The sequence below is a fragment of the Anser cygnoides genome, chromosome 4 (assembly GCF_040182565.1).
Source record: "Anser cygnoides isolate HZ-2024a breed goose chromosome 4, Taihu_goose_T2T_genome, whole genome shotgun sequence".
Taxonomy (NCBI): Eukaryota; Metazoa; Chordata; class Aves; order Anseriformes; family Anatidae; genus Anser; species Anser cygnoides.
Window position 1 is genome coordinate 54,051,274 of NC_089876.1, and position 16,611 is coordinate 54,067,884.

Sequence of the window (16,611 nt, forward strand, 5' to 3'; positions counted from 1 at the left end):
AACTACTGCAGCTGATGCTGTCACAGTATTTCTCCCACAGAAAGTGATGTTTCTTTTGATCTTGAGTAAAGACAACCATTTGGCACAGGGGAGGAAGAAAAGGAGATACTGATTCACACAGATCCTCTCTGTGGAAAATGTCAAGGAAGTTCTGGTGCAAGGTAAAAATGAATGGCACTCCCTCATTCCTCGAGTAGTTCAAATTGTTTCACATGGGAGAGGATTCCTCTTCTTGTTCCTCCCATGTGTAGGGGATCTGGAGTTTGCTTACACTGTAGAGCAGAATTCATACCTGAGAATATTATGGATCACATAATGCTGAAACAGAGAAAGTAAATTGCAACAACACAGGCAGGACGTCTGTAGAGAGGTTAGAAACTGAACTTCATGGGCAGAAGTGCAAGGGTTGTAGATAGTTTTTGAAAAGTAACTTTTGCTATTAATCATTGTAATTTCAAATTGTATCAACTCATGTAATCAAAATTCTCACAATGAATCAGCACAAATCAGTACAAAGTCATTAGACAGGCACCTAGTATATCTTTCCTGGTAATCTTGCAGTGGTATGCCATCTCTTTTCCCTAGCCACCCAAACCTAGGAAAATTGAGAAATAATTTTCTTTGAAGTCAGTTCTACTCTCTTTCTAAACCATATGTGAGTAATCATTCTGGATGCAGTTACACAAAGGCTCTTCTGTGTGATGGGAACCTCCTGGCAATACATATATATATATGTATGTATGTATTATTCCCAAATGGAATTGTTAATTGTGGAACAAGGTCTTCTAGCTCCAGTAGTCTCTAACTATTCATTTTCAGGATAAACTTTCAAGTTTCCATTGGGGCAGATAAAAGAAAGGCAGTCTGGTGTTTTTTTTTTTTTTTAAGAAAAGTAAAGAAAAGAATACTCATTTGAAATGAACTTTTATTTGGTTGCTTACATTTTACAGTGGCATAAAATAATGTTTATAGATGTGTTATTCATTGAATGTATTGTTTAAAAATGCATAAAGATGGGGGGTCAGCTATATAAATGTTAATTTAACTGGTAGAATGAAATAGAATGTAAAACTTAATGAGAAAGGCCTATCTGAAGTGGGAATAAAAGAAGAATTTTTACAGCTTGCAGTGGTATAGGTGTGTAGGTGGTAAGATTTAACCCTGCTGATGGGAGAGGTTAATATCATTCTCATTAATAAGGAAGAATAATAAGGATAATAGCACGACATATGTGTAGACCCCCTTCTGTTTGCACTCAGATTGTCATAAATTATGACTCTCTGGCATTGGGTTAATCAAAGTCCACAGACCCCAGGAGAAGACTTTCAGGACTTTTCCTGTCCTGGCTTGTTTCCTGCCTCCATGGCAGGAAGAGTCACCTTGGAGTGTGAATGATCTCACTGTGTTGCCTCAGCATCCTCCTGTAAATGACGGAGCAAGCAAATAAAAATCTTTTTCTTCTCAGTTATTTTAAGCTAGATACTCAAAAACCTAAGTGTCTAAAATATAGGAAGCAATTAGTATTCCAGGAGGGGATGTCATGAACACAATACTTTACCTTATATAAATGAAGTAGTTAATAAATATAGATGAGGAGATACAGTTAAGCTATACAGAAGAAATGTAAGAGATTAATGTATGATAATAAATTTCCCTTGAAGTAAGGAACTATAGCCAAGGAAGGAAGAGTTGTCCCAATATTATTAGATAGACAAATATGGATCACGATTACTGGCAAAGAGTCTAAAAGTGGAAAATTCCATCCATCATTAAGTGATTATATCTGCGGTATTTGGCTGGTATTAATAACTGACACATGTAGATGGTCAAAATGGAAACTGCCCCACCAAACTGCAAATATCAATGTCAGTATAAGAGTACATTCAGTGAGAAAATCCACAGAGAAGACATGCAAAAAAAAAAATCCAAACACCTCTCATTGCCAGTTTCAGCCCAAAATTGGTTTTCAGAAATCTTCTCCCTACTGTAACAAAAGTAGAAATTAAATGGAAAAAAAAAAAAGTCATCCTGGCAGCCCAGATGTAACCTAGGCAACTTGAGAAATGTATGAGAAAACATGCACAGAATACACCTGTGTGTGCATGCTTGTAAGTACATGAAATAAAAATTACTTATTTCCTTCAAATAAACAGAACAAACAGTTTTGAAGCATCTGTTAGATGTTGTTTTACAAAACTGGCAAACAAAGCAGCATTTTTAATGCTCCCATAATTTAAGCAAATATAAATGTAATTGCCTTGAATGAGCTGAGATTTCCTTGGAGTACTCTAAGCAAATTCATTTGCATCTTAGCTAGAAAAAAGAATGTAAGTAACTCTTGCTCAATAATAAATAAAACAGACTAGTTAATCAATTGCTTTCTAATTTCTTAGGTTTTGTATTTCTTTTAAATTCCTAACAAGAGTAAACCAAACCAAAACCAAAGGCATATTAAAACATCCATACTAGCTTTGTGTATTCATTATTGTTGTAAGGAACAGTAATTTTTTTTTAAAAAAAAAAAGGATTATGCAATTGTGTCCTGATTTTGAAAAATTAATTCCATTAAATTCTTAAAAACGTTTATAACTAATGTCATAGTCACATGAATTGATGAACTGTAAATCTTAATGTTTGGTGTGGTGGCACAGTAGCTGCGTAGCTGCATGCCAGATTACCCATTTTGCAAGCTATTGCTGGTACGAATCCCTAGCCTACAGCATCAGAAGGATGTTCTTCAAAATCATAAATACAAATAACCTTTCTGTTAGTAATCTAGCCAGCCTCTGATAATATACAATTCTGCTAGGCAAGACAAAATCTCGAAGTTAATTAATGAAATGAAAATCAAATTATGCTCACTAAAATAGGGTATTTCCATAAAATCACCTATATTGACACTCCATTTGTGTGCATTTAAGACAGGTATGGCCTGTCATGCTTCACAGTACGAAGCTGTGCCTTTTAACAAAACATGTTATATCAAAAATCAAATGGAAGTGTGGGAACCATAAGAGAGAACAGAAATTATTTATAAAGTTCCTTTTAGCTAATTCAAGGACACACCTGAGATCTCCTACTGCCTTTTTGTTGAAACACTGACTACTAATGGACAAAGATTATTTTTTTCGGTCCTCTGCTTCAACATAGTTTTGGTGCAGAAATTTTAGTTAAAGTTGCACATCACTGAGAAGTTAAATGCCAACATTGTGTAGGAGCTCCATCCCAGCTTAGTTTGTTTTTAAGTAGCCAGCTGATTTAGTCAAGAAATCAAGCTTTCTCAGTCGGGACGCTATTTTTCAGTAAAGTAGTAACCTATCGTTTAGTCCTAGTGTGATGTAGACATGTCACTCATTTCTGACATTTTACAACTATTCTCTTAATTTATCAGAAATAGATGACATTGATTAGACAAGCATAGAGGTACCACAGAGTAAGGGTTATGTGTTAAAGAGCCAGTGCAAAGTCAGCCAGCAGCACGCTTGACATCTGGTGAGATTTCTTGGCATTTATTAAATATCAAATCATGACATTTAGGAAGGCAAAAGCACTTAACCCACTTCTAATAAGCTCTCAAGATACTATTGCCTATATGAGTAAAACTAAGATAGCTGCAAATGTGTATGTATACACACATAAACACACTTTTGCCAGAAGCTAAGAAAATCACTAAGACGTACACTAGCTCCTGTATTATTTAGCATATTATTACTCATTTATAATTTTCTTTCTTCAAAAGCTCATAACATGTACAACAACACATCAAATTTGCCTGTCCACACCACTTGGTTCTGGACTGCCTGCTGACATGTGATGTCCATACTGGACTTTGATATTTTTTAATGTGTAAGTATAGTCATACTCCCTTTTTAAAATTGCTAACAGACAATCTGAAAATAATCAGAAATACTTCAAATATTAAAAACATAAAAACCAAAACAACAATTACTCTTTCATGTCTCTTTATGCGCAAGCTTGCTTTTTCAGGATTTATGTCGTCAGTCTTTCTAAAATGGTATTATTGCTCTGAAATGAGAGCATAACATTCATGTCAGAATATCAGCAATAGGCAGACAAGATTTTGACCTGATACATACTGAAAGTTCATTGAGGGGAGATATGGAGTGTTGGAATGATATGGTGGTAATGCACCTTGAGAAAGACCAATTTGCTTGTTTTTAGTTTTCTATTTTTTTTTTTTAAGTTTAATACAACTTGACTTTTGAAATTATTTCTAGCTTAGGAGTGTGCTATATCAACCAAGAGACATTGTTATACCTGAACAAAACATGTAATGCAAAGAAAATGTATCACAAATAATTTGTTCTGGATATTTAATGTATTATTCTTACCATGGACAATTTTTCAACTCTAGTGTTGCTTGGGAATATTTGCTTGTAATTCCCAATGATATGTATTCTTTACTGATATGTAGCTACTGCTTGGAATTATTAAGGTGCTATGCAAAAATATATGAGTAGGAAAAAAAAAGATACACGATAAGGAAATGGGCAGAGGCTTTTTTTTTATTCTTAGATGAAGAAAGCTGTCTTGAGAGCTCTGTCAGGAGTTAACTTGCCAGAGACAGCTTTTGCAATTCTGGAGATCTTTTGCATATGTTAGGCCAGTGGGCAAAACAAAACCAGGCTTGCCTTCATTATAGCTTTTTTTTTTTTTTTCAATACCCTTTAAACAAATAAGAATGGGGATTTCAACCAAAGCAATGGTAAAAAGCAGGCTTGAAAAAGACAGCATCTAATTCTTGTGTTTGTCAAATATTAGTGGGAGCTGGTAAACATATCATGGCTGGTAAGCTAATAATGTCTTTCCATAGTCCATCAAAGGACAATCAAAGTGTAAACAGGTGAGTAGACTTTTGTGAAATTCTGGGACAGTCTCTGAGAGTGTCAGCAATGCTTTTAAAGGTGGACACAGATCAGATTGTAGTATGCGTATGCTGGACAGGAGAGCCAATAGAGACTAGAAACTAAGAAAATGCACTTTTCAATATGTAAAGTGCCAGTTAACAGGTTTGTATTCAGGTCTTTGGGCAGGCAACTCTGCTGTGATACTCTTTAGCTGCTAACTGAAGTCACCATTGGTACTGGTTATGAAGCCTCACTGTTGATTTGGACTCTAGGAGGGGACAAGACTGCATGAAACTAGTCCCTGAAAGAGATTAGAAACATCTTCAGGAGTAACAGATCAGATCGCCCTGATTTAGTGGCTGTTGGTTAGTATTCATTGGATGATGGTGATTCCTAGAGAGCAGTGCCCTGGAATTTCAGGAGTCTCTGGTATGGCTACAGGTAGCTTTTGTGATGAGTCTGGCTCTGTCAAGAACAAGTAACAGAAATCAGACATAGCAAACTCACACATTGCAAATGGCATTAAAGGCAATATAGAAGATTTTTGGCTGTGCTGAGACATTACCTATTCAGTGCCATCACCCCAGATTTAAAAGCTGATCATCAAAAGCAAGCGAGATAGAACAGACGAAAAATAAAGTCGCAAGATTCTTTAGCCCAATCTTAATTGCAAGATTTATCATTGTCCACAGGGCATTGCAAAAATATTAGCAAATCTCACAGAAAGATTAATAGATACCCAGTAATAAACTTAGTCTCCACATTATACATAAAATTAAACATGAAGTTTCCTCATGAGATTCAGATTATTATTTAAGTACTTGAATTGTTATTGCTTTAGTGTTTCAATTTTGCAAATTTTCTGTTTATGCTTTGGCTTTAAATGAGATCAAAATTGTTCAGAATTGTCTTGACATCCTTAAGGTTCATAAAATGCTCAGAGCTGTTTTTCCATGCCACGATGGGTATGAGCGCTCGTTCTCCAGCACGTCCTCTCTGTACGCCTCGCTCCTCACAGCAGAGGAGCCAGAAGCCCCTTGAAGTCCTTTGCTTCATTTCACACAGCTATTTTCTGAGCGAATTACCATCCCAACAATTCTGAGTGCAGTCCTGCTGCTGTTATGGCAACCACTAAATGGTCCCAGAGTCAAATGAAACCAGTGCTTAGAGCAAAAATAATAGAATAGGAAGAGTTCAGGGCTATGCTTCCCAGAGTGCAACCCAGAGACGACTCAGGCATCCTACACAGTGTGCAAGCAGAGTAAAGTACCTCACGAATCCCAGTGTGGTAACACAATTATTTATACATTACCCAAAACTTACTCTTGAACATATGCATGGCTCAGAACTTTGGATCCGTCTCTGTTTTGTATATGCAGACCTGACGCCATGTTTGGAAATAACCTGAGTTGTTCTTTTCTTCTGAAATGCGGTAGTAACAAAACCAGCTTTTTACATTTTGTCCTCTGTTTGAAGAGCTCAGGGTAAGGCAAGTGGCATGTATTAGTGTATATATTGGTCAGAGGACTAAGTCATCCTTCAGGCTCCTGACGTGGTTTGGTAGATGTGCAGCATGTGGCTAGAGCACCCTGTCACCAAGAAAGGCTCTCCATCCAGTTTTTCATCCTGAGGTAGCAAGGAAGTCTGAGAGATTTCCTAGGAAGGCTGGAGGTGAGCAAAGAGGATAATCTATGTGCTTTAGAGAGATGTCAAACTGTCCTTTTCTAATTTAGAGAGGCTTCTGATCTTGTGTCACCAGAGGTGTAGCAGCTTCCTGACTACAAAAAGGGAGAAATATTTCTCTTTCCCATAGACTGAACTAGTAAATAACGAATGTTAGTATGACACGATGGGTTCAATGGATATGTTTAATCCCATTGCTAAAACACATTTCATAACTTCTGACAAGAAACATCCATTAACTGCTCTTCCTACCCTTAGGTCATTTCTTTCTGATGGCTTTAATTAGACTTTTAAAAATGCACCTATCTTATTGCATGACATTTTCTGTGAAATTCCTATGTGAACAGAATTTTAACAAATGCTTAAAGATAATTCATCTTGTTTGAAACTTTATGAATAAAACAAACAAGTAGAGATATCAGGGAAATGGAAAAAAAAAAAAAAAAGACAAAATTATGTAAGCAACCCTATTTCATAATTGACAGATTTCCTACAAGCAAAGTGATCAGCAGAATGGTGTTTTCCAGAGGATCTTAAGTTTATGCATGGAAAGGGCCTTGCAAAATGTGTCAAGCAGCGAGAGCAGTCATGAATTGCTGCATGTTCACTGAGATCTGTCAATTGACTAAGATGCTCCTTATTTGTCCTCTAGGTGCTACTTTTTGGGAACGTACTTTGCAAGTATTACCTGGAGTAAAAATTCCCCCAAAGTTATGGTGTGTAGCTATTAGTAATGAAGTAACTGATAACTTCTTATGAGATAATAGAGTTGATGGTATCTGCCTGTCAACATTTGTCCCCTTTTCCTATGGATGCGAGTTATCCACATCATGGAATATTTGTTTGAAGAGTTAGAATAAAAATAAAATGATACATAAATAAGCAAAAATGACAAGAATAAGCAACAAAAAACTACAAAACAACACGCTACAACAAAGTGATAAACTACAATACTTGCTTTTAATTCAAGGTTTCATGAATATGCTCAGATTTTATCGTGCTTACTGTTGTTTATGGCTCTTATGCTGATTAGCAGATGCTTAAAATCTCTAAAGGTTTGGACTGCATGACTGATTACTTACTATATGTCCCAGACTGAAGAGAAGCTGGAAGTACAAGATTTGTGCTAGGCACCAGTCAGGCCTTATAACAGAAAGCACATGAGGTTTTCCAAAATGTCTTTGATTGTGTAAGTTTTTTTTGTTTGTTTGTAATAAAGAGTTCAAGACCTGGTCACATTCCCTTCTTCAATCCCTCATATTTCAACATCTGCTGAAACTGATAATGTTTTGATACAAGCTTTTAACTGAATAAAATCTTCAGGAGAAATGCTGGAGAGAAATCAAAGTAGCAGCCATACTTGTAAACAGCAAAGCTGTTCGCTGTGTTAAATAGTGTTTATGTAATGTTTATGTGCAGTTTGACACTGATGCATAATGGCTATCTTACCTAAAAACACAACCAAACAAACAACTCATTTAAGATGGAAACTTCAGTAAGTACCTTTGTCATATGGTTGAGAAATGTTCTATTTGGTAATGACTGTATTTTTTTATGGTCACCTTCTGTCTTTTAAAATAAATACATCACAAATCACTATCAATTGGCTAATCTCAGGGAGGAAATCTTCCTTAACTTCCTTAATCTTTTCTTATGCTTTAGAGATGTTTCAGTGTATCCATAAGTGGGAACTTCTGTGCAAATGTATATACAGCACAGGAGAAGCACTATCGCAGTCTGAATTTCCTATTTTATAATTTTTTTACCTATTTAAACTAGCATTTTCCTTGAATAATGAACAGAAGCACCTCTCTTAAGCTAGTGTTTCTAATGCTGTTATTGAATAATCATAGTTCATGTATTGCTCTGTTATATCTTATTTACCATTGCTTTTTACAGAGTAGGTTATTCCTGTCAGTCCAACTTGGCACAACTACTGTTAAAACTAGGCCCATGCTGTTTAGAGCTCCTTTGCTCATCTTGATTAAATCACTTCTACCTGTTTTCAGTTCTAACACCTTAAATGTCTAACACCTTAAAGTGTCTAACACCTTAAATCTTAAAAACAAACAAAAAAAAAGCTTAAGAGCGTAGGGCGGATCTGCATGCTGGAGGCTACTGCTCTAAAGGTTCTTTGAAGGCGAGGATCATACCAGATGTGCTAGAGGCAGACTGATTAAATCCTGCTAGAAGTAGTTGGAAGTTCAACTAGTCAGATTTTCTTCTCAAAAGATCCCCCCACCCATTAGGGCTTTGGGTAGCAGTAATATCAAGATCGTGACTGATGAGCTCTTTTAATGACACAGAGGTAGAACCTTTGCATGGCCTATTTTGTGCAGAGTGCTCCTAACACTTAATGGTAAGATTTGGAGTACTGTCAAAAAAAAGGAGTGTCAGACTTTGTCTGCTGTGTATGTTCTTGCAAGCATGAGAGAAATGGAAGGGAAATACATTTTATTAGCCAATAGCTGAGTATTAAAATCTTCCTCAGACTGTAGAGATATGGACTAATGTTGGACTGTTCACTTTAAAGGGTTGACTTTAAATTTTTAACATCTAATCGTCCTAATGAATCTTGAAGATACTATATGCAGCTATCCCCATTTATTTCTTAATGAATTTTATGGTTGTCTTACCAGTAAGCTGGAACCATTCTTGACTGAGTTATTCTGTATTTAAAAACATACTAGAAATAATGAGTAAGCAGTACATAAAATCAGAAACCTTAACTTAGCAAGACTTAGGTGGCATTCTGTATTATATTTTATGTCTGATTTTTATGGTGGCTCAAGTTTTCTGCTACACTCCATCTTGATGAAAAAGGGCATTGCTCATACCTAGTGACATTGCTGCCTGCTTAGCTTTACTTCTGCACTGAAAGCAAATGCTTTCTGCCTGTATTTTTTTTTTCAGAGAAATAAACAGGCTATTCAAATGCACAGGAATGGATTCAAAAACTACAATGGTTAAAGGGATCTTTCACTTAGAGGACAAATCTGTTTTTGTGTGTTTGTATGTTCATTATTTGTTATTTTTTTATTTTTTTTCCCCAGAAAAGAGGAATGGAAGCTCTTATGGCTTTTGATGTCAAGTTTAATGCACAATTGCATGCTTAGTGACAAATCGGCAGTTTGATAAGAGAAAGAAATGTTAATATATAACTCATTTTTTCATTTGATTTGAATCCTCTGTATTGCCACATGTCCTATATTATATATGGTATAAGGTCTGTGTATATAACTATTTTCAAGAATTTGTACGTAATAGGTTAGTTCAATATTGGGTTCAATGGTAGTAGTAAATGTGAACATCCGTTTAACGCAAGGGAAGTGTTGGTTTAATATCTAAGAAATGTTAAACCGCTTGTCATTTAGACAGAAAAACTGAACAAAGTTCTGGCTCAGCAGCAGCTGTTGCTTGTCTCTGGAGTTGCTTTCTTGTCAGGCAAGCCTAGTAATGGTATTTTGTGTGTGCTTAAATTTTCAATATTTTTAAAATTTAAAGGTATTTTGATTTTTTAGGGGGAGTAGATGCATAAGAAATTAAATGGTCAAAAAGTTGAAAATGGTCATTAGTATAGGTGTTTGAAATGAGTGGTATAAATCTGTTAGTGTTTAGGCCTCTGCCTGCTCAGAATTTGCCTATATGCAAATTTCAAAATTGAGCTAGCTGAATCATGGCAAAATTCACTGTCCTTCTGTTGCCTTAGTGTATTGTTCCTTCCACAGGGTCAGTCATCAATGTGAAGTCTGTGAAAATGCAGGTGAATCACAAAAGTGTTAGATTTTTAGATTTTAGATACCAGGGAGATTTCTTTCCATTTTGTTAAAGAAGTTTGGATGTGAACTGTTGAACAATTCAGTGCATCAGTCAATACATAGTAAAGACTACTGGAAATGTGGAATGTGTCACAAGCAGTAGGAAAGACTGAAATTACTATTAGTAATTCAGTAAATACTTGTATATGTGTTCTAAGCTTATGATTTTTTAATGCAGGAATAAAATTTCTTTACTACTCATACAAGTGTAAACAAAGTATTTGAGAAATGACAGACTTGAAACAGACTCAAATGTTAGAAATGAAAGCAATGGTGGCAATAATGACTTCCTTTTATAAAAAGGCCACTTCCATTTTCAGACCTACATGCTTTCCTGGAAACTCTCTTCATTAGCCTTTTTTATATCTTTTTTCTGCCCTTTGTCTCATCGTGCTTTATTATGTAACACATTTCTAATTCTAACGAGTAGATGGCATCAAAATTCACCTTAATGTTTCTCCAGAAATAAATATAAGACATGACAAAATCTTTATGTGGATTTACAATCTAAGAGAAGTGAGAGTGAGGTGCACAAGTAGTAAGGCTAATCTACAATCAAAGTGAGAAAATAAAGGAAATGTAGAGAGCAAAGAGGCACCATTGTTTACACACATTTTAGGAAAATATTTTAATCCTCTTTTCAAGGTGTCACATTGTTAAAGAAGTGACACTTCTCTAGTTCTGATGTAGCTAAACTTTAATAATGAAATGAATGACAGAAAACAAAGTGCATTGGGTTTCTTGTCAAGCTGGCATACAGCTTCTCTCTATTTTTTCTTCTAAGAGGAACCAGCTATAAGCCTGATTACTTATGAGTTCCTCTCTCAGCCCAATATAGTAAGAATAAAAAGTGAGTAAACAGCTGTTACGGTCATAAGAATCTAGCAATATTCTACCCTAACAGGTGGTGAAAAGGTCTGGGCATGTTTACGAAAGCTGGAGCATATCAGGGTATCAGTAGCAGCTTATAAAACAGTAGCAAAGGCAGACAAGGCATGATAATCAGCATGTCTCTACTGCATATAGTGGTAAGTCATCGCTGCTTCGTGCTGTCTTGACTGGCGTCTTAATTTTCTTCATGTAGTGGGTTTAACTTAGGTGGTTTAGAAAAATACCTGGCACCAAAAGAAATCCAAAGCTCACTGTGCTATTAGTGCATCAGATCAAGTCAGGAGTTGCAAAGTGTTTTACTTGCTGTTAACTGGAGATTTTTAGGCATGCCACATGATGCACGTGACATCTGCAACTTGACAGTGTTAGACAGCAAAAGAACAAAAGCACCCCTCATCCCAGTCCTGAAACAGATTTTTCTGATAAGTTAATTCAGCATTAAGTATTTTTTTTAATGCTATATAAAATAGACACTATTAGAGAAAAGGGAATTTTTATTATTATATCTTACTTTTTAAACACCAATCACTAATATACTGGAGCATGTACCAGAGTATCTATGTATGTATGGTCTCCAGCAAAGATTGCTGCTTCAAAGGCAGCCTTGCACCTCAGGGTATGCTGAGCTTCTTCTGTTATCATAAGGAAACCAGAAACATATCAAAATGATTGTCATTGAAGCTAGCAGGTGTCAGGGGACAGCTAAAAGAAACCTCCTACTGCTTGGAAGCCACATTGAAAATGTTTGAGTTTCAACTTATGTGCAGGCAGGTAAAGCAATGACAAATTGCCATTATTACTGTCTTGTTTCAGATAAATTTGATTAAAAAAAATCAAAGTGCTCCAACCAAATAAATACTATAGTATTAATTTGTAAATAGGTATCTACTTGTCCATAGTTGTTGCAGAAAGGATATTGAGGCAATGTGACATGAGAAAAAATGTCATGGGTGGATCTGTAGGTGATGGCATGCATTGGAATGGGTTTCATGGTTTTCACTGGGTCTTGCTCAGTTTCCCAAGGTGGTTGTTGCTTATGAGGTTGTTAGCACTGATTGGAGTGTGCTAACCAGGTGCAAGCATAGCATCCTGTTTATCTGTTAAGTTCCTGTGTTCACGTGTCCTTGCATAATATTTATGAAGTATTTCAGTGGTTTTCTACCATGTTTTGCACTGTGTTTATCTTTCTGTCACATAAACAAATATGGAAAACAGTAGGTAAAGGAAAGCGAAGGAAAGAAGGGCGATGTCCTACCGGTGGTAGTCACTTCCCATGAGAACCACCACAAGAACACCAGGATTTTGCAGGTGCAAGATCATCTGACCAACAGCTCAAGAACAACCACGTGGGATTATAAGGGTGTTTGTTGTTACTTTTGCTTTATCTGAAGAGTTAGTGTTGGTTATACTGATTTCTTCCACTTGAGAAAGCTCTAAATGATAAGTGCAGAAATTTCTCTGTCCAGTCTAACTCACAGCACTTTAGTGCTCAGTGCTGTTTGATGGTTACTGCTGTCCACTTGCACGGAAAAGCAAAGACAAGCTCTAAATCTAGAAATTTCATGTCTTTCTGTTAACTGGCCGTTTTTAAATAAATTTTTGTTTTACTGGCAAATACTCCTACCTATAGACTCTGTAGTATGTGGGAATGAAAAACTTCTGGATAATCAGTAGTTTAAGTAAGAGCAGGTAAGTAATAAATGAAACATGAATAGAGGCATCTACTCTGAGATGCTTCCAGGCTAAAAAACGGACAAAATTGCTCAGAAAGACGCAGGAGATGTCGGTGGCTTTCCGTGTGTACAGATGAATGTCAGCATCAAGTTACAGAGAAAACGTATTACTCTCCAGGAGAGTGGTTATTTAGAACAATTTTTCAAGAAGGAAGTCTGGGAGTCTTTTTAATGGGGAGCAGGAGCCTGAGCCACCCTAAGAGCAGGGCAGAGAAAGAGAATGAAGATGGAAAGTAAAAAAAGGAAACAGCAGATTGACAAAGCCAAATGGAGAAAGCAGAAAGTGACAGAAGACAACAGGACAAGAAATAGAGATGAACTTTTGATATTCTTGCAGGCTGAGGTAGGGAGTTTCAGCTTGATTTAGTAGGGGCTGATTGAATACCATTCCTTTTTCCCTCACAATGATTTTTCAAGGAATCACAGTACAAATGATTTGAAAGCAACCTGCAGTTAGTAGCGAAAAGTTTAAAGGGGGAAGGTGGGGGATGGGAGAAGAACAGAAAAGGAGAATAAGTGGGACTTTTTCTCCCCATACATAATTGTAAGCATGTCACTCAATATCAAATCAGAAGCAGCCTTCATGCTTTTCATGTGGCTGTGACAACAAGAAAACAATATTTACCCAGGGAAAGATGTTTTTCTCTTGTTTTTCTGTGTTGTTCTTAAAGTGGCAGCTTGCTGGTTAACTAAAAGAAAGCTTGGTTAAAATTATTTTGATAAACTTAAGGACCTGTACATGAAACAAGTTTGGTCATAACTACCTCTTTTGGACTCTTATAGGTGACATTTATGTTTGCACTTTGATTTTTAGATTGTGCTTTCCTTCATAATGTGCCTTCCTACCTAATGCCTTTTCAATAAGAGAGTCTCTTGAGGTGGTCTCCTCCAGACCCTTAAGATCAGGTCTGGAAGGTGGAGTGATCTTTAATATCTTCAAATTTATGTTATTTCTGCATTGATAAGGGCATTTTTGAAGAGGTAGACTCTAAATCTTTTATTAATGGTAAGTAATACATTACTATGCAAACAGTGCCATTAAATTTCCTGTGCTGTATCTTTTCTATCACCTTACTTTGGGTCTCAGTGAAATGTGAACTTGGATTGCTTCCATCTGAGTCTGGACTATTAATTATATTTATGTGATGGCTTATGCTCTTGCTCATCTTTCATATGTAACATTGCTGCTTTTGCCAGGAACACATGGGTTTGGAGTAGAGCCTGGTTTGTATTTGAACTCTGCCCCAAAACTCTGTTCCAATTGTATGTGAATGGTCTTTCATAGTTGCCCCAGCAGATTTAATGCCTTACCTGACTTTTTCTGCCATATTCAGATACAATTCTTATCCTTCTTTCCTTAGAGTCCCACCTTTATTAAAATAAGGTAAAAGTAGCTGCAAGATAGTAATTTCATTTTTAGGGCATCTCTTTCACCATAATGACCAGCAAAAATAGCTCATATAGAAGCTTGTAGAAACAAGAGCCCTCAAAAATCCATTGCAGGATGAATAAGTTGACTGCCAAAAACATTGCCAAGGAGCAACATGAAAACATCTTCCGGGATCTTGTTCTTGCAGAACAGTCTGATGCAGAGGTAAAGTCAAAATAGAAGAATAAATAAAATGCAATATCTTTGCAACAGAATGAAACCATCTGTACAGGACAAGGTCCTATATTTCTTTATAGCTGAGAAGTCTTAATAACTTTTACAGTGTCAAAGATGACATTTAAAGAAGAACAGAAAGATTATTTATTATGAAATCATAACATAAATTAATAGCAATATAATTTGCCAATGCTGTGACTTCCTATGTCTCTTTCTTCCCTGTAGCCTCCAGCCAAAATTGGAGAATTCTGAAAATTCCTTTTATTTGTCTAGATTGCACAAGAACAGTCTACTTCAATCCCTGTATCCAAAATCCCCTGTATTCCAGGCCTGAACACCTGGAAGCATTTTTGGAAAAGGGTACTGATGGAACTATCTTTTGTATGAAAGTTTTCACTCACTTCCTGCACATCCCTGGAGTAGTTTCTGTCCATGGGGAGCGATGTGGGATACTTCCTTCCTCTGAATTATCTCTTTGCAGGAGGTGGTGGTAACTTATTTCTGTCACTATCCATTAATATGCAGGCAAATGGAGAGGCAGCCTCTTGCCTGAGAGTGCAATAAAGCAGAGCCTGCAGCTTCCACAAGGCAGGACTTGAATGCTTCTGAAGAAAGTCTCCTGTTTGTGGTCAGCAGTTCACCATCATGCTGCCTGCTTCCACCACATGTATGGGTTGGATGCTATGGAGGTGAGTGGGACTGGCTGTGTAAGGCAAAGTATCCACTGATGGTGTTTCTGACTGGAAACAGCCCATGTACCAAAACTGATCTTTCCCCTGCAGCATGTGGAGAAGACTGTGGTGGAGCTGGCTGCCCCCCTGAGGCCCATGGAAGACCATGATGGAGTGGATACCCACAATGCAACCTGTGGAGGACCCTTGAAGGAAGCTGAAGCTTGTGGAGAGACCACACAGGAGTGGGCTCCTGGTGGGAGCTGTGGCTGTGTGGAGAGGAGCCCATGTACAAGCAGCCTTCCTCATGGGAATTGTGGCCTGTGGGGGACCCATGCTGGGGCAGTCTGTTTCTGAAGAACTGCACCCATGGAAAGGACTCACGCTAGAGCAGTTTTTGAACTGTGGCTTATGGGAGGGCTCCCACACTGGAGCAGGGCATGAGTGTGAGGAAGGAGCCAGACATTATGAACTGACAATACCCACCCATTCCCCATCCACCTGCACCACTTGGGGCTGGAGAGGAGGTAGAAGAATCAAGAGTGAAGTTGGGCCTGGTAAGAAGGGAATCGAAGGTGTGTGTGTATGTTTAATAAATTGATGGTACATTAAATTAATTTTCCCAAGTTCAGTCTGTTTTGCCCATGATAGTAATTGGTAAGTCATCTCCCTGTCTTTATCTCAATCCATAAGCTTTTCAATCTTACTTTCTTACAATCTTAACCCCCTGTCATGTTGAGGAGGGGGAGTGGGAGAGTGGCTGGCTGGGCATTTGGCAGCCAGCCAAGGTCACCTCACCACAGCGTCTAGACATTTAGGTTTGTATCTTCTGGTATTTTTCTCATAGGAATACAACTGGCAAATCTTAAAGACTAGATAACCATAATTGACTATATAAACACGATTGTTAGCAAAAGCAGGCTAGGGTTTGCTGAATGCTTTTATACATATCTGTGTGTAAAAAATATGCACACTTACACATCTCACCTGCTTCAAATAAAGCAACTGAAAAAGGCTTTATTTTTTAGTAATAGTTTCACTGTGGTATCCAAACCAGATTGGTTTGCCAAAAGTTTTATGAGCATCTGAATGTTAGGAATATTAATAAAGCCTATTAAGACATAGCAATTACTAGACATTTATATATACTGCTGTAGCTTATTTCATCTTTTTAATACGACTGATGTTTGTTAACATATCTTTAGCTAAAAATAAGTCATATTTTACTCTGACAGTCCAAGAGAGTAATCATCAGGTTAAATACACGATATATTATTTTGCTACTGGTAAATGGAAGAGATTTTAAATTTGGCGTTGCTTTCCACCAAATGTCCTCTAAAT

General features: G+C 37.0%; 1 long non-coding RNA gene across 2 annotated transcripts in view; it reads left to right on the forward strand.

Annotated features, from left to right (window-relative positions):
- LOC125181093 (uncharacterized) overlaps nt 1–16,236 on the forward strand; it is a 34,563-nt gene extending 18,327 nt beyond the window's left edge. The window contains exons 1-3 of one of the 2 annotated variants that reach the window (XR_007160120.2): nt 26–161; nt 15,125–15,288; nt 15,382–16,235. This is a non-coding gene — a long non-coding RNA (uncharacterized lncRNA). Of the gene's footprint in view, nt 1–25; nt 162–15,124; nt 15,289–15,381 lie in introns of those variants that run through there. The other variant, XR_007160119.2, reaches the window with a different exon arrangement.
- Nucleotides 16,237–16,611: the final 375 nt, after the last annotated feature.